The following is a 19,562-nucleotide window of genomic DNA, read 5'->3' as shown; positions in this document are numbered from 1 at the left end:
AGCTTCATTAAATAGTACATGCAAAACGCCAGTGTCAGCGTCTACAATGAAGAGACGACTCCGGGATGCTGGCCTTCAGGGCAAAGTGGCAAAGAAAAAGCCATATCTGAGACTGGCTAATCAAAGGAAGAGAATAATATGGGCAAAAGAACACAGACATTGGACAGAGCAAGATTGGAAAAAAGTTTTATGGACAGACGAATCAAAGTTTGAGGTGTTTGGATCACACAGAAGAACATTTGTGAGACACAGAACAACTGAAAAGATGCTGGAAGAGTGCCTTACGCCATCTGTCAAGCATGGAGGAGGTAATGTGATAGTCTGGGGTTGCTTTGGTGCTGGTAAAGTGGGAGATTTGTAAAAGGTAAATGGGATTTGGAATAAGGAAGGCTATCACTCCATTTTGCAACACCATGCCTTATCCTGTGGACAGCGCTTGATTGGAGCCAATTTCATCCTACAACAGGACAATGACCCAAACACACCTCCAAATTATTCATGAACTATTGTGGGAAGAAGCAGGCAGCTGGTATTCTATATGTAATGGAGTGGCCAGCGCAGTCACCAGATCTCAACCCCATTGAGTTGTTGTGGGAGCAGCTTGACCGTATGGTACGCCAAAAGTGCCCATCAAGCCAATCCAATTTATGAGAGGGGCTTCAGGAAGCATGGGGTGAAATTTCTCAAGATTACCTCAGCAAATTAACAGCTAGAATGCCAAAGGTCTGCAATGCTGTAATTGCTGCAAAGGGAGCATTCTTTGACGAAAGCAAAGTTTGAAGGAGAAAATTATTCTTTCTAATAAAAATCATTATTTCTAACCTTTTCAATGTCTGGACTATATTTTCTAATAATTTTGCAACTCATTTGATAAATAAAAGTATGAGTTTTCATGGAAAACACAAAATTGTCTGGGTGACCCCAAACTTTTGAGCGGTAGTGTATGTATATATACTCCCTGACAGAAGTTATGTCGCTTATCCATGTTATGTAAATAAAAGCTTATAACCTGACGTTAAATTCATCCATTGGTTTTATAAATTACTCTTTTGAAAGCTGAAACCCTCCCAAATTTGGTTTCGGTTAAGAAAATAAATTGGCATCAATGCTGAAATATTGTTCATTTAATGAACACAGAATGGTCAGATTTTGGCAAGACAAAAGTTTTGTCGCCTGGTCATATAATGCACCCAATCCTAGTTTACATCCTCACCAGTGCTCAGTAAATGATCGGTTAATTAGTGGGTGTGTATAAAAAGAAACCCAGCATCCCAGACCTTCATTTGAACTGCAACTTGAGCTCTGACAACATGCCAAAAATCCACCCTGCGACCAAAGCCTTGATTATCAAGAGGCTGAAGACCAGATCCACTGCAGAGGTGGCTGGTACCTTTAATGTGTCTCAGCGTCAAATACAAAGAATTAAAAAAAGATTTGAAGAGACTGGAGATGTGTTTGACAAGCCCAGGTCCGGCAGACCCAGCAAGACAACTGCTCAGGAGGATCGTTTGTTGGTTAGAAAATCCAAAGCAAGCCCCTCTTCCACTGCAGCAGAGCTCCAACAGGCCTGGTCACCTCAAGTCCCTGTGTCAACTAGAACAGTTTGTAGGATTCTGTCTCAAAATGGCCTCCATGGTCGAATCAGTGCCCAGCACTAAACAAAAGGCAAATAAAAAAACGTGTGGCATTTGTAAAGTCCCACAGCCTGCTAAACAGATGGATGCTGGAAAAGTGGCAGAAGGTGGATTTCTCTGATGAATCTTCAGTAAAATGACACCACAGCCGCGGCAAATACTGCAGGAGACCTACTGGAGCCCGTATGGATCCAAAATACACCCAGAAAACAGTTAAATTTGGAGGTGAAAAGATCATGGTCTGGGGTTACATTCAGTATGGGGGTGTGCGAAACATTTGCAAGGTGGAAGGCCATATCAATAGCCTAAAATATCAAGAAGTATTAGCTACCTCTTACATTCCAGCAGGATGGTGCTCCATCTCATACATCCATCTCTACAATAAAGTTCCTCCAGGCAAAAAAGATCAAGGTGCTCAAGGACTGGCCAGCCCAGTCACCAGACATGAACATCATTGAGCATGTTTGGGGTAGGATGAAAGAGGAAGCTTGGAAGACAAAACCAAAGAATCTAGATGAACTCTGGGAGGCATGTAAGACTGCATTCTTTGCTATTCCTGATGACTTCATTAATAAATTGTATGAATCATTGTTGAACCGCATGGATGCAGTCCTTCAAGCTCATGGAAGTCACACAAAATATTAAATATGACTCTAATAGCACCACAACTTCATTCACCAATGTTATGCAACATATATTTGTATTTTAAGATAATTATTTGTTTGAATATCACATTACTTTCTGTGGGCGACAAAACTTTTGTCTTGCCAAAATCTGACCATTCTGTGTTTATTAAATGATCAATATTTCAACATTGATGTCAATTTATTTTCTTAACCTAAACCAAATTTGGGAGCGTTTCAGCTTTCAAAAGAGTGATTTATAAAACCAATGGATGAATTTAACGTCAGGTTATAAGCTTTTATTTACATAACATGGATAAGCAACATAACTTCTGTCAGGGAGTGTATATATGTATATTATACTGTGTGTATATATATATATATATATATATATATATTATACTGTGTGTGTATATATTTATACTGTGGGTACAGAAAGTATTCAGACCCCTTTTAATTTTTCACTCTTTGTTTCAATGCAGCCATTTGGTAAATTCTAAAAAGTTAATTTTTTTCTCATTAATGTACACTCTGCACCCTATCTTAACTGAAAAAAACCCAAAAATGTAGAAAGTTTTGCAAATTTATTAAAAAAGAAAAACTGAAATATCACATGGTCATAAGTATTTAGACCCTTTGCTCAGTATTGAGTAGAAGCACCCTTTTGAGCTAGTACAGCCACGAGTCTTCTTGGGAATTATGCAACAAGTTTTTCACACCTGGATTTGGGGTTCCTCTGCCATTTTTCCTTGCAGATCCTCTCCAGTTCCGTCAGCTTGGATGGTGAACGTTGGTGGACAGACATTTTCAGGTCTCTCCAGAGATGCTCAATTGGGTTTAGGTCAGGGCTCTGGCTGAGCCAGTCAAGAATGGTCACAGAGTTGTTCTGAAGACACTCCTTTGTTATTTTAGCTGTGTGCTTAGGGTCATTGTTTTGTCTGAGGTCCAGAGCACTCTGGAAGAGGTTTTCATCCAGGATATCTCTGTACTTGGCCGCATTAATGTTTCCTTCAATTGCAAGCAGTCGCCCTGTCCCTGCAGCTGAAAAAAACCCCATAGCATGATGCTGCCACCACCATGTTTCACTGTTGGGATTGTATTGGGCAGGTGATGAATATGCACCCAGCCATGACTGGTTATCCCTGTCATCAGGCGTTAAGGGGTTAAAATATCTATACAAACAACTATTTTGTACATAGGACACATACAGATAGGCCGCTGATATTATATATGTATGCATAACTATGAACTACACTAATCATATCTCAGCAAGTGTCTGAACATTTCTAGTTTGCTATCTTACTGAAGGTGTCCTTTTTTTAAATCCATTTTTAAATTTTTTCTCTATAAATAAAAAATTAAAAAATAATCACCACATGTGTGCCTTCTTAATCTGAATGGAAACATTTTGGATGGTGTTGTACATTGACCCGAAAGTCTATGTATTAAATTTTTTACTAATTGTATACATTGTTTTTTGGATGTATAGCTAGCATTTCCTGTTCACTCCTTATTGAGGAGAGGAGTATTGAAGTTGAAAATTGTTATAATATAGTAAAAAATATATGGTAAAAGAATAGGTGGCAATGGCACTGAACAGGGTAATGTAAAAGAAAAAAAACTACCACGGCATCTTTCAATAAGAATCTGGAGCTGCAAGCAGCAGCAGCAAAGCCATCACCACACAAACCTGCCGTTCAGGCTGTACTACTACCGAATACTGGTCACAATTCGCCTCCTTTGCCTTCGGCAAGAGTATTAGTCGGTAGAAAATAGAGGATGTTATAGAAAATAAGGTGCAGCACTAATCTCAATCACAGCAGGATGATATTACCTTTGATGGACACCATCAGTTCAGCTTGAATCAGTGTTCTACAGTTCACCTTTAATAACAACTAATATTTTACAATGCCACAATGCCACTCCAGAGGCTAAGAAAGATATTTTACAACTTCTTCTTTCCGATTTATTGGATGAGACAAACAGTCAGCACTTGTACTTGGAAGTGATGAGGGTGCAGGAGATGCAGAACATGATTCAAATTTCTTGCTGTGTTGGTGGCTTTGTCAGTGGTAGGGGCACTGACATTAGCAGTCAGGATGGTAATGGCACTTTGAGTCAAGGCAAATGTAGAGGTAGGAATGAGGAGAAAGTGTAGAGGGGGGTAGACAAGAAGCTCAGGACATTTCCCATACTGAATAATGAAGAACTTGGCACTTAAATGACTCAAAATAATCTTGAATATGTTATGATGAGAAGGTAGTACAAAGGTACAAACGTTTCGGTCAAATGTGACCTTCATCAGTGTACTAGAAATTAGAAATAATATCTTAACGAAAAGGTACATGGTCGATATTAAATAAACAAGGCACAGAATATAAAAAACAAAAAACAGCTGTGAGCAGAAAATACAACATTTTTATATATATTATCAAAATGCTAGGAATGCAGACCAGCATTCAAAATAGGTGGGTAAGGATAAAAGGTAATAATATTCGAATGTACTGAGACATTAGATAGAGAACGTATGTAGGAAGAATAGTGTCCAGCCTCAGTAGTAACTGTGAACGATAAAAATTCAAATGAGTAGGTGAAAAATGAAGAAATACTAAATGCTACTGAGCGAGTGCCGCCAGCAGGCAAATTTTTTTCCTCCACCAAAATGGTGCCGCTAGCGGCGCTTGCACAGTAGCATCTATTGGCATGTGATAGATGCTACTGCGCACACGCGGGAGCCATTTTGCTGGTGGAAAAAATTGCCTGCAGCAATATGTCGCCACCAACGGCGCTTGCGCAGTAGTATCTCTCAGCAAACGAGATATGCTACTGTGTATGCGCGGCCGGTGGGGCAATTTTGCTGCATGTAAATTTCAAGATTTGTACCACAATTACACATGTAGTATTTAAAATAGGAGGCATGTCAGTGAAGGCACAGTGAGCTGTCATAAGAGCATAAGCAGAGCACAAGATAAAGCCCCTCCCCACAGGCCGCCCTAAAGCACAAGAATACCATTATCTCAAAGCTGAAAATAAAGATTATAAAAGAACCACTGGATGGATTTCATCAACCACGGTATCATTTTACTCAGTGTAATGTCACCCACCTGACAGTGTATGTAGTTTACGGAGCACAATCCTGCTGACAGGTGCGCTTTAACTAAGTAGTTATTTGTACATTACATACAAATTTTCCATGTACTAGCTAATCTCTTAAGTTCCTACATCACCTAAATGACATTATAGATTTTCACTTCTGCTAAAAAGGGTCACTCTCAATAATATGGGAGTTCTTCCTAATGACTGTCTTAACCCTGCATAAATGAAGACTCTTTCTGGAAGAATTAGGAAAGTTACTTGTTATGCCATCTATTTTAGGAAGCAAAGTAAAACCTTGAAGGAGCAGCAGCCATAATATACCGTATCCAGCAGCATGCTCAACAAAGCGAACCCACAGCCTCCACCAGCACTGGAAAGAGAATAAGAATGAAAACATGTAGCATTTGTCCATCTTCATGTAATAATACAAATTTCATATTCTAGTTGTAGTACATATTTATGTAACGCATATGTGACACCCCAGGGGTCTGGTTGCCACAGTAATAGAGATATTATGTCTGAGAGCAAGTGGGAGGTTTCTCTGGTCAGGAGCCCTAAGCATGCAACACGGCCCACCCAGACCTGGGAGGGGAGGAATCTGCCCTTATAAACTGGGTCTGGGGCGGGATTAGTGAGTGAAGCTGCAGACAGAGACAGAGCCTGCAGAACAAGCAGAGCAGTCAGAGCCTGGAGAGGGAAAGTGACAACAGGAGCTCTGTAGGAGCAGCAGCTGAAGGCCAGGGGCTGTGAGCAGAGATATAGCTCGCCCTGGCTGAAGTTACTAAAACCGGACACAGGAGTCCGAGGCTGTGGGGACTGATATATACCCAGCAGCAGAAACCAGCCGGCAGGGGATTCCAGGTCCTCTGGCCATAGAAGCCCGGAGGCTCAGTCACAAAGAAGGGACCAGCGCCGCCATCCAGGAGCGGAGGCTAACAGAAGGCCCCAAGTCACCAGCCATACGGGTGAGCACCACACAGTATACTCAAGGACGTGGGCTACTTGTAACCGCTGACAGCAAGGTAGCCAGGAAGAGTGCAGATAAACGGGGAGGCCTACAACTCCACCTGGACAGGGGAACTCCTGCTTGCTCGCAGACTGACCAGGCCCCTTATTCTAGCCAGTACTCCCGGGAGGGTCTGCCTTGTACCATCAGTAAAGACCCTGAACTGCACCTCACGTCTCTGTGATTTCTTGCCGCACCAGCACCATTAGCACTGGGACCCTCACACCATCACTCCCATCATCTCTCACATTAGCTGCCCTGAGGCAATACTTCTCCCGTGGGGAGTTTTCCCATACTCGGCTGCGCAAACAACATCAGCCTCAGCGGTCGGCAGCGCAGCGGCGGTCCCCACTGACCGCAATCCACGGGTGGCGTAGTCGGACATTTTCTATACATTAAGACTGCCACTGGTTTGACCACCCTGGGCACGGACCAGGTCACCGCCACACGAAGACTACAACCCCCAGCATTCTACAACAGACCCGGTTCCGGGTTCCCCTGCACAACACAGGCCCAGGGGGCGCGTCAACTTTGGCGTAGTCGGCAGGATTTCGTGCCCGCAACCACCGGGTACTGCGTGCCTGAAAAAGAGACTTTTATATTTACCTGTGGTGAAGTTTCCCGCCGTCCGGAGCCGATTCCCGCCATCAGACGCCATCTTGGACCGTTTCCCGCCGTCTTCTGCCTTCTTCCCGCCATCCGCAGCTGCTTCCCGCCTTCGGACGCCATCTTCGGGACGCCGCACGGGAAGAAGAGGGGCGTGGACACCGAAAGCGCGCGAGATCCGAAGCTCCGCCCCACGCTCCGCCCCACGCTCTGACGCTGCGCAGGGTCCTGGAAGGGAGGAAGAGCGACGCTGACGTCATCGGAGCGCGACGCCAGGTCCTCAACCCTGACGATCGACTGCAGAGCCGCGGCCTGCGGAAGAAGAGCATCGCAAGGTAGGCCACGGTCCACTAGGGGGGAGGAGGATGCCGGATACCGAGGGGAGCTCCACTGCCACAGCCACCGCCAGCGCAACAGCTGCAGCAGTCATGCCATTCACCATGCCCTATATCCCGGGGGCAACCTGGCTACCCCAGTACTCAGGGGAGTCACATACTCTAAATGACTTTAGAGAAAGACTGGATAGCCTCTTCCAGGTGTACCCCCTCACAGAAGAGCAAAAAGTGAGCATCCTGGTGGCCCAATTAATCGGGGAAGCCCAAAGGGAGGTAAAGTCCTGGCCACCTGGGAGGAAGAGGACTGTCAGAGAAATACTAGCCCGGCTGAAAGACACATTTGATACCCGCACCTCAGCCGAAATAAAGCTCAGATTTTACGGGTGTAAACAAAGGGCACATGAGAGTATAAGAGACTATGCTCTAAACCTACAAGAGGCCCTGAGAGCCATTAAGCAGGCAGACCCTGACAGCGTGGGAAATGAAGATAAGCTGTTGACTGAACAATTTATTGAGGGTCTACTGTGCAATGCCCACCGAACCCAGTTGCGGGCAATGGCCTTACAGGACCCTGACCTGGACTTTGCACAGTTCAAGGACAGAGCCATCCGGGTGCTCCGAGAACCGGCACCAGGTGGCGCTGTGACCCACAGGCGCCCTGCTATCACTTACCACCAGGAGACGGCGCCCTTGTCTGCAGGGCCTGTGGGAGCTGATGCGCAGGCTTTAAACAGTGACCCGGCTACAGACCTGCACCATCAGGTCCAAGAGCTGACTAAGAGCGTTGCCGCGCTAACCAGAACTGTGCAGTCTTTACAGGTCTCTTCTCCAGGAAAGATCCAGCTGGCATCCAGACCGGAGGACGTCCCGTGGCGCCGACTGAGGAGGACCCCACCGGCCAGAGGAAGACCCAGCGACAGATACAACGAGGACGGACGACCCATCTGCCGCCGCTGCAATCAACCCGGACATGTGGCAAGGTACTGTCATTTAAACGGGCACAACCTGGGGTAGAGGGCCAACCCCCAGGCATAAGACCATCAGGCCCATCAAACTGGCGTGATAAATACGTAGGGGGACGTCCAATCTTGCCTGTGGTACTGGATGGCATTCCTATGAGTGCCCTACTAGACACTGGGTCACAGGTGACCACCATCCCGTACGTGCTCTTTAAACAGTACTGGAATGACTCGGACATAACCGGCTACCCAGATGACGACCTGAGTATCATCGCCAGCAATGGTCAGCCCGTGCCGCAGGTGGGATTCAAAGAGGTGACCATTAAGATCGGTAAAGTCGAACTGGCGGCACAAGGACTGATTATAGTGGACATAGACCGTCATGAGAGTCACCCTAGAATAACCTTGGGAACTAATGTGATCGAAAATTGTCTTGCAGAGGTGATTCTCATTTTACAGCAGGTTGCCAAGAACGCCAGTTCCAGCCAGCAGCGTGTGCTCCAAAAAGAGATCCGGGCACTGATGAAGCGGCAACAGGTGGAACTATCTGGTGGTGAGATAGGTAGCGTGAGAATGTGTGACCCGTTCCCTATTGCCATGCCCCCAAAAAGTGAGATGATGATTTGGTGCCGGGCAGCTATTGGTCTAAGAGGTAGAGACTACCAAGCAATGGTAGAACCCGTCTACTCAGACAGTAGGCCCACCATTTTGACGGCACGGGGGGTGGTCGATGTACGCCATGGGAGGGTGCCCGTTCGCATCATAAATATCGGGGAGAGAGAAGTACACCTGCCCCGGTATGCCACGCTAGCCAAATTGTTCACCATCAACCAGAACTCTGTACAGGCCGTGGAACCCTTGCCTCCATCTCAACCAGAGGAAGGTAACGGCTCTAAGAAACCAATGGAGGACTGGTGTCAGCAACTGCATTTGGGTGCTGACTCCACTCCCTCACACCAGAAACAGGGAGTCTATCGGGTGGTTCGAGAGTACGAGAGAGTGTTTAGTAAACACCCGCTAGACTTCGGGCGAGTAAAGGGGGTAGAACACCACATCCCCACGGGAGACCATCCTCCCATAAAGGAGAGATACCGACCCGTACCCCCGGCACACTACCAACACGCCAAGGGGATGCTTAGAGACATGAAGGAGGCTGGGGTAATCAGGGACAGCTGTAGCCCCTGGGCAGCTCCACTAGTCTTAGTGAAAAAGAAAGACAACACCATGAGAATGTGTGTAGACTACAGGAAGGTCAACCGTATCACACACAAAGATGCGTACCCGTTACCAAGGATAGAAGAGTCCTTAGCTGCATTAAAATCTGCTAACTTCTTCTCTACTTTGGATCTCACTAGCGGGTACTGGCAGGTTCCTGTAGCAGAGGCGGACCGGGAGAAGACCGCATTCACCACCCCGATGGGTCTCAGCGAATTTAACTGTATGCCGTTCGGGCTCTGCAACGCACCAGGAACCTTCCAACGGTTGATGGAATGCTGTCTGGGACACCGGAACTTCGAGACGGTCCTGTTATACCTGGACGATGTCATCGTCTATTCCAAGACCTACGAGGACCACCTGAAACACCTGGCAGAAGTGTTCGAAGCTCTGGCAAACTACGGCCTAAAGGTGAAACCCTCCAAGTGTCACCTCCTGAAACCAAAGGTGCAGTACCTGGGACACGTGGTGAGTGCTGACAGAGTGGCTCCCGACCCTGATAAGATCACCGTGATTAAGGACTGGCCAAGACCCTCCAGCATAATGGAAGTGCGGCAGTTCCTCGGGTTGGTAGGTTACTACCGAAGATTCATTCCCGGTTTCACCAAAATGGCAGCCCCTATGCAGGACCTCCTGATAGGTCAATCTCGGAAAGCCAAAAACCAGAAGCCGCCCTTTAGGTGGGAAAAGCTGGAAGAGGAGTCCTTCTGCCAGCTGAAGATGGCCCTCACGGGGGATGAAATCCTGGCATATCCAGACTACAGCCAGCCCTTTATCCTCCACACGGACGCAAGCAACATCGGGCTAGGAGCCGTACTGTCCCAGATCCAGCAAGGGAAAGAACGGGTAATCGCTTACGCCAGCCGAAAGCTACGGCCCACGGAGAGGAACCCTGAGAATTATAGCTCATTCAAGCTGGAGTTCCTGGCAGTAGTGTGGGCAGTGACCGAACGTTTCAAGCATTACCTTGCCTCCTCCAAATTCACCGTGTACACGGATAACAACCCGTTGACACACCTGGACACTGCAAGGCTCGGTGCCCTGGAACAGAGATGGATGGCCCGCCTGTCCAACTTTGAATTCACCATCAAATACCGGGCAGGACGCTCAAATGCCAACGCGGATGCCCTGTCTAGAATGCCGAACTTACCGGACGTAGGGGAAGATCCAGAAGATCTGGAAGAAGTTGAGCTCCCTGCATTCCACCGTCATGGGATTACCCTGTATTCCCACCGTGTGAAGAACAGGCGCTCCGTGATGTTCAATCCCTTGCCCCACTACAACTGGGCGGAGACGCAAGACAGTGATCCCGCAGTCCATTTGGTGAAGGAAATGCTGACCCAGGCCGATGCCCGTCTTGACCCAGATGCTCCGGAGGAGACCAAGCAACTGTGGAAGGAGAAAAGTAAGCTGTTCCTCTACAGGGAGAAGCTGTGCCGGAGAATGGTTAACTCTCGAACACATGAGTTGACCTGGCAGGTAGTGGTCCCAAGACGAGACGCGGCTATGGTTCTGGAGGCATACCACAACGGAGCAGGGCATTTCGGATGGAAGAAGCTGGAGTTCTTGTTGCGTGAACGGTTCTACTGGGTAGGCATGAGAGGAGCCATAGAGAGGTGGTGCAGAGACTGTGGCCCGTGCCACCTGAGAAGAAAAGACCGAGCCAGCCAGAAGACTCCCCTGCAGCCCATCATCACCAGACAGCCACTAGAACTGGTAGCCCTGGACCATGTGAAACTGGCTCCAAGCAGATCTGGGTATGTCTACGCCCTCACAATCGTAGATCATTACTCCCGGTTCCTGGTGGTGGTCCCGGTCAAGGACTTAACGGCTCAAACAGCAGCTAGAGCCTTCCAGCAGCACTTCTGTCGTCCACACGGGTACCCGGACCAAGTGTTGACAGACCAAGGACCAGCCATCGAAGCGGAGGTCTTCCAGGAGTTCTGCAACCTGTATGGCTGCAAGAAGATAAGAACAACGCCCTATCACCCTCAAACCAATAGACTCTGCGAGAAGATGAACCAGGTGGTGATAGATCTGCTAAAAACGTTGCCCCTGGAAGAACGCAGTCTGTGGCCTGAGAAACTGCCCGATCTGGTGGACCTGTATAACCACATCCCTGTAGGTTCCACCAACTGTACCCCGGCTTACCTAATGAGAGCAAGACCTGGTAAGCTGCCTATTGACCTGGATATGGGAGTCCTGACGCCTGAGGACACCTTGCCAGAGGCAGACTGGGATACAGAACGGCAGCAGCAGTATCGGAAAGTACAGGAGAGCGTCGAGCGAAGTCTGTCTCAAGCTAGAGAAAGGCAAGAGAAGGCTTATAACCAGTATGCTCCCGCTGTTCCCCTGGTACCTGGAGAGCAGGTCTTGAAGAGGAAGAGGCGGCTCCACAAGTTGGACGACCAGAGTGAGAAGGACCCGTACACCGTACTGCCATCAAGCCATGAGAATCCAAAAATCTGCGTAATCAGTAAGGATGGAGGAGAAACCACAGCCATTGTCTCCAGAGACCACCTGAAGAAGTGTCCCGAGCAGCTGCAAAGCCCTGAAGAAGATCAAGAAAACCCTCAACCCGCAGAGGAAAGGGAAGAAATGATCAGTACCGTACTCGGAGACTTCCCCCGGTCTTGGACACAAGTAAACGGCGCTGTCGTGGTACCCGTCCTCACCTTTCTCCAGCCAGCCCCGCAAGTGCCTACAGAGGAACCGGTAGAGCTGGAAGAGCAGCCGGCCCAAGAGGCTGAAGAGTCCACACCAGCAGTACAGGAGGATCAACCCTCTGCTAGTAGCGAGCCTGCCGTGCCCCTAGTGAGCCAAAGAGTGCACAGACAGCTGCCCAGCTTACCCATAACACCTCCTACACCCTGTAGTGCAGAACCAGTTAGTGAGCTCCGTAGGTCCACTAGAGTCACTAGAGGTCAGATGCCCGCTCGCTGGAGAATCTAAATTAATGCATTGTGAATTTATCTGCTAACTGTTTATGGTTTATGTTTGTTGCCTGTTATTAATTATGTTTCTCAGTTACCCTGCAGATTTTTATGGACTAACAGGTTATGGACGCTGGATAACCGGAACATTCTTGTAGATAGTTGCACCTTGGTGCCTCTTGAGAAAACGGCCGCGGAAGAGAAAACGTGTCTGGCGTGGCCTACTTGCGGCCCAAAGTAGCTAGCTCCAGCCTTGCAGCCACGCCCAAGGACAACGCAAGGGGTTTGCTTTGGACAGGTCCCCTACTTCGCTTAAATCTTCACCTTGGGTGATATGGACATCCGGTTGCGGACACGCCGTGACCTCTACAGACTAAAGTTTCTTGTAAATATGTTGTCTTGTTATTGTTATACCCTGTTATTATGTTTTAAAAAATGTGTTTAGTCCCGGAGTACTAAAATTTACTAGGGGGGAATGTGACACCCCAGGGGTCTGGTTGCCACAGTAATAGAGATATTATGTCTGAGAGCAAGTGGGAGGTTTCTCTGGTCAGGAGCCCTAAGCATGCAACACGGCCCACCCAGACCTGGGAGGGGAGGAATCTGCCCTTATAAACTGGGTCTGGGGCGGGATTAGTGAGTGAAGCTGCAGACAGAGACAGAGCCTGCAGAACAAGCAGAGCAGTCAGAGCCTGGAGAGGGAAAGTGACAACAGGAGCTCTGTAGGAGCAGCAGCTGAAGGCCAGGGGCTGTGAGCAGAGATATAGCTCGCCCTGGCTGAAGTTACTAAAACCGGACACAGGAGTCCGAGGCTGTGGGGACTGATATATACCCAGCAGCAGAAACCAGCCGGCAGGGGATTCCAGGTCCTCTGGCCATAGAAGCCCGGAGGCTCAGTCACAAAGAAGGGACCAGCGCCACCATCCAGGAGCGGAGGCTAACAGAAGGCCCCAAGTCACCAGCCATACGGGTGAGCACCACACGGTATACTCAGGGACATGGGCTACTTGTAACCGCTGACAGCAAGGTAGCCAGGAAGAGTGCAGATAAACGGGGAGGCCTACAACTCCACCTGGCCAGGGGAACTCCTGCTTGCTCGCAGACTGACCAGGCCCCTTATTCTAGCCAGTACTCCCGGGAGGGTCTGCCTTGTACCATCAGTAAAGCCCCTGAACTGCACCTCACGTCTCTGTGATTCCTTGCCGCACCAGCACCATTAGCACTGGGACCCTCACACCATCACTCCCATCATCTCTCACATTAGCTGCCCTGAGGCAATACTTCTCCCGTGGGGAGTTATCCCATACTCGGCTGCGCAAACAACATCAGCCTCAGCGGTCGGCAGCGCAGCGGCGGTCCCCACTGACCGCAATCCACGGGTGGCGTAGTCGGACATTTGCTATACATTAAGACTGCCACTGGTTTGACCACCCTGGGCACGGACCGGGTCACCGCCACACGGAGACTACAACCCCCAGCATTCTACAACAGGCCCGGTTCCGGGTTCCCCTGTACAACACAGGCCCAGGGGGCGCATCACATATGTGAGATATTTCTGAGAATGTAAGAATGCCTGAATATAACAATAAGGGAACCTGTACAAATACAACCTTTTTCTAAAGCAAATAAAGCAAGCTGAAGTTTTGATTTTCATTTTTTTTACCAACCATGTTCACATACAGTTAAATAATGCAACTGGTATTCAAATAATACTCTTAGAGTAGCAAAATGTCAAAATTATCAGACTTTAATAGGTCATATTGACCCGAACAGTACAAGTGTTTAGTCAATACGAACAGAACAGCAGGGTTAATATAATTGCTTTTTGAATTATGCTAGAATGAAAAACAAATCTCTTTCTGCCTTCCTGTGTCTATGGTCACATCCCAACATTGTTGTATAGTTATTTTGAAAAGCTCTTTTGTTACTCCTTTTAATTATACTTTATGGATAAATATGTATAATCTACTGCTTAAAGAAGCACTCCCATCAAAGTTTTTATCCTCTAAATACATTGCACTCATAATATACAGCACTGTGTACTTACAATTGCTCATTTTGCCTTTCTACCCAGCTAATTCTTCTCTTTTCTCTGCTCTGTGTAGTAACGGGAAGTCTCTTTTCCCTACATTTATCATTTCCCTCAACTCCTGACTCAGCTGCTCTGCTCCTCCCCCTGACAGGGACTTTTGCAGTGACTTATTATTCATTCTTTCCTTTTTCTGCATAGAGCTTATAAGGATTCAGCTACTCAATTTTTCATGGAAAATGGAAAAGAGAAGAATTAGCTGGGTAGAAGGGCAAAATGAGCAATTGTAAATACACAGTGCTATATAATATGATGATTGCAAGATATTAAGAGGATAAAAATTTTGATGCGAGTGCTTCTTTAATTCTTTATATTGACCTGTGAATACCACACCATAATATTTAATACATCAAAATCTCAAAAACTGTCCATGTGGATGGTATCTATCGTTCCAGAAAAATGTATTATTAGTGGTGAGTTTGTGGTAGCCTTTTGTGTGAATAATACCATTTGATACAGTCACGTTAACATTCAAAAATTGTATTGTTTCTCCACCAAAGTGATTAATAAAGTGCATATTCATTTAGGTCTCATTAACATATGCAATCATTTCCTCAAACTGTGCTTCCCGACTGGACCAAATGATAAACACATCACTTTTATGCTGTGTGATGCACTCGCTACTTTAATAGGAATAACTGCTGTCACTTCTAAAAGAGAAGATCGACTGTACTGAAATTTGGACTGTATATACTTTGGTTCATGAGTAGTGAGAGTGCACTGAACCTCAGTTACAACGATGAGAAACAACCTCGCGTTGAGTGGTCATGCCGACCTGTCGCCCAGCTGGTTGACTCTACTATGAGATAGACTTGCTGCACACCTTTCTGTGCGTCGGTAGTTTATGTGTGGTGCTGGCATTTCACTCTTGTCGAATTTCTTCATTTGTTAACAATGTACAGATATAGTTTGGAGAAGCATGTTTTCATTGTGAAAACTTATTGGAAAACTGAGTCCTTAAAGAGGCGCCAAACAAGTTTGAAGCTTCGAAATCCGCCATCCAAACCATGTATTGAAGCCTTCTTTGATGACAGCGTAATCTCCAAGGGACTGTGGCCACCAAGATTGCCTGATTTAACACCGCCAGATTTTTTCCTTTGGGGCTATTTGAAAGGACGGATGTACAGTAACAAGCCACGACCATTACAGGCACTCCGAGAGAACATAGAGCGAGAAATTCAGACTATGACCCCAGGGGTCCTGAGAAATATATTCAACAATATGGAACGGCGTGTGCAGACATGCTTGGATGCAAACAGTGGACACTTTCAACACCTGCTTTAAAACATCAGTTTCTCATGAACCAAGGTATGTACAGTCCAAATTTCAGTGTGATAGATAGTCTCTTTTAGAAGTTACAGCAATTTTTCCAAGTAAAGCAGTGAGTGATTCACTCTGTATAACTTACAGTGGCATGTAAAATGTAAAAGATGAAAATATATATATTTTTTATGCCTAAAATACAAAGGAAATGTGTAATCTTTAACTTTAGGCCTTTTGGAGATCATTTTATCTTCAACTTGCTTAACTGCTCACAATAACAGTAATTTTGACCAGAGGTGCCCAAACTTTTACATGCTACTTTAAAGTTTCAAGTAACTTACAAACAGATTAGTAATATTATAAATAATATTTTCGGCAAAATCAGCCAAAAATAAAATAACAAAAGTTGGGATCACCCATTGCAGTCCCAGCCTGTTGGTTATACCAGCGGTTATAAAACTGTAAAATGAAGCAAAAATGTAAATGCCTCACATATAAATTCAACAAACAATGCTCCTCAATAGTTCTTCAAGCTGACGTCTGCCTGGAAACCCGCATCTTGAGGGATGCGGGTGTACAAACTTTCAATGTAACCATATTCAAATGATAACCTGATTTGCATTCAGATTTAGATAAAATATACAGGAATTCCCCCAAATATTTTATATAGAATGAAGTACTTTTTAACAAAGGTCACAATGCCTAGTCCAAATAGGAGGAGGTGATACAAAAATGCATTAAAAGCATAAAAGGTCTTTGTGTTTTATTAAATAGACTTTTGAGCACCATCAGTTGCCATACATTTTTCCTTAGCCATATACTGTATGTTGAGGTCACTTGAATTTAAAAACAATGGTCAAAGCTGAAAAAATTTAATTTTAAAAGATTCATTCATCTCTAATAAACACTAAAATGATGGTAAAAAGTGTTGTTGCATGCTGCTGTAATAGAGTAAGTCAGTGGTTAGTGCTAAAGTCTTTCTGGGTTCAGATCTGGCCAAGGTTAAAATCTTCATGAAATTTGTATTACATGGGTTCTTCTGGGTAACCTTGCGTCTTCTTGCGTTCCTAAACCATTTAGACAGACTAATTGGTAAGTGCCAAAAGGGGAGTGTTAAAATAGGCTAAACATACTTTAAAATAATTACTAAAATTAAGAAAAATATTGCTTTTAGGTAATGTTGCACTGGCACAGGAACTGAAATGTGTAAGCTATCAAGGGAATATTTTAGATGGGCTCTGAACTGCTTGCTGAGATTAATGATGTGTTACTGAGAACAGTTACAAAGTGTCTTTGTATATATTTGTAATATATTTACTTAATGCTTTAAATTACCTGCACAAATTATCTCTAGATCATAAAAAATAACATAATTTTCAGATAGCTATGTACAATACTTTGCAAAAGTTTTAGGCAGGTGTGGAAAACATGTAAAGTAAAAAAGCTTTAAAAAATAGAAGTATTAATATTTTATTTTTTCTTAGTTACCAAAATGTAAAATGAGTGAACAAAAGACAAATCTAAATCTGATCAATATTTGGTATAACCAACCACCCTTTGCCTTCAAAACAGCATCAAAGCATCAATTCTTCTTGGTACACTTAGGCTATGTGCCCACGATGCAGAAATGAAGCAAAAAATTTCTGCAGCATTTCTGCATCTCCCTGGCAGAAAAAACGCATGCGGATTGTACATGCAGATTGTACATGCGTTTTTCCTGCAGAATACATGCGGATCCACATGCGGATTCACATGCGTTTCCGCATGCAGATTGACAAGCGCTTTCCAGGCGATAGCATCACTTGGAAAGTGCTTGACAACTAGGTCACACTGTATAAATCCATGCAAACGGCATGGATTTATACAGTGTGAACCGTAAAAATTAAAACAAATAAAGCTATACTCACCCCCGATGCCCCGGCATGGCTGCAGCGATCCTTCCTGTCTGGTTCCCGGCTGCCGGCATATCGCGAGACAGAGCGGTGAAGGGCCTGCGGTCACATGACTGTGACGTCACCGCAGGTCCTCAAGCGATGCCGGCATTCAGAGAGAAGACGCCGGACAGGTGAATATAACTTTATTTGTTATTTTATTCTTTTTTTACAGGTACAATGGTACCCAGGTCTGGATGAGAGTCTCCTCTCCTCCAGAACTGGGTACCATCCGCACATAGAAACGCATAGAAGCCGCTTGTAGAAATGTACAGTCGCGGTTTCTATGCGTTTCAATGCAAGTCAATGGCGGGAGTTCCGCTGCGCTACCGCAAAATTAAATGACATGCTGCGGATTTTTGTACGCAGCATAAACGCTGCGGAAAAATCCGCAGCATGTGCATAGAACATGCGGAATCCCCTTGGGGACCATGGGGTGCGGATTACCTAGCGTTTAACAAGCGTTTCCGCTGCGGAAATTCCGCAGCATAAATGCTTGAAAAACGCTACGTGGGCACCCAGCCTTACACACAATTTTTGAAGACACTCAGCAGGAAGGTTATTTCAAACATCTTGGAGAACTAACCACAGATCTTCTGTAGATGTAGGCTTACTCAAATCCTTATGTCTCTTTATGTACTCCCAGACAGACTTGATGATGTTGAAATGAGCTCTGTGGGGGCCATATCATCACTTTCTGGACTTCTTGTTCTTTACACGAAGATAGTTCTTAATGACATTAGTTGTATGTTTGGGGTCATTGTCCTGTTGCAGAATAAATTTAGAGCCAATCAGATGCACAATAATATTTTATGCCTGTATTTCTCAGCACATAGGACACCATTAAACCTTATCAAATTCTCAACTCCATTTGCTAAAATGCAGTCCCAGATTTGCAAGAAACCTCCACTATGCTTCATTACTTCATTGTTGCCTTCAGACATTCATTATTGTACCTTTCTCTAACCCTTTGGTTTGGCTTGTGTTCCAGCTATATATTTAACATTTTGACTCATCACTCCAGAGCATCTGCTGCCATTTTTCTTCACCCAAGTACCTATGTTTTAGAGCATAGTCGACACACATGGCCATACTTCCATGTTGAAGGTATGTTTTTTGGCTGTAGTCCTTCCACGAAGGCCACTTCTGGCCAGACTTCTCCAATCAATATATGATTTGAGCTGATGGCACTGCTGGACATCTGATTTCGAAAAGGAAGTGAGCAGTCTCATCTGCTGCACTACGTTTCCTTGACCAACCACTGCATCTATTGTCCTAAAGTTTGGCCATTCCTTGGTGTCCTCAGTGCTGAGATACTGTATATAGGCAAATACTTATCCATCATGCAATGCCATCAAGAAGATGTATGACAGGCTCCAAATTTATTCTGCAGAAGGACAGAACTATCTTTAGCATTAAATAGTACAAGGATTCCTAGAAGTGATTATATGGTCCCCACGTAGCACTGATCTCAACATCAAGTCTGTTTGGGTTTAAAAGAAATGACAGAGGGATTTGTGCAAGCCTACATCCACAGAAGATTGTTGGTTAGTTCAGTTTATAACAACCTCCCAATCAAGTTCCTTCAAAAATTCTGTGCAAGCGTACCCACAAGAATTAATGCTTTGACGCAGTTTTGAAGGCAAAGTATGGTCACCCAAAATATTGATTGGATTTATATTTCTCTGTTGTTCATTTACTTTGCATTTTGTTACTTGATATAAATAAAACATTAACACTACTATTTCTAAAAGCATTCTTACTTTGCTTCATTTTTTTCCACACCTGCCTAAAACCTTTGCATAGAACTATACATGAATATATATGTGGCTGAGCACCTCTGCCATCAGTCTAAAGCTGCCTTTTAAATAT

This window comes from Phyllobates terribilis, unplaced genomic scaffold (assembly GCF_046119375.1).
Source record: "Phyllobates terribilis strain yellow unplaced genomic scaffold, ASM4611937v1 Scaffold_11__3_contigs__length_659146591, whole genome shotgun sequence".
Lineage (NCBI taxonomy): Eukaryota > Metazoa > Chordata > Amphibia > Anura > Dendrobatidae > Phyllobates > Phyllobates terribilis.
Note: the sequence above shows the minus strand (reverse complement) of the source record.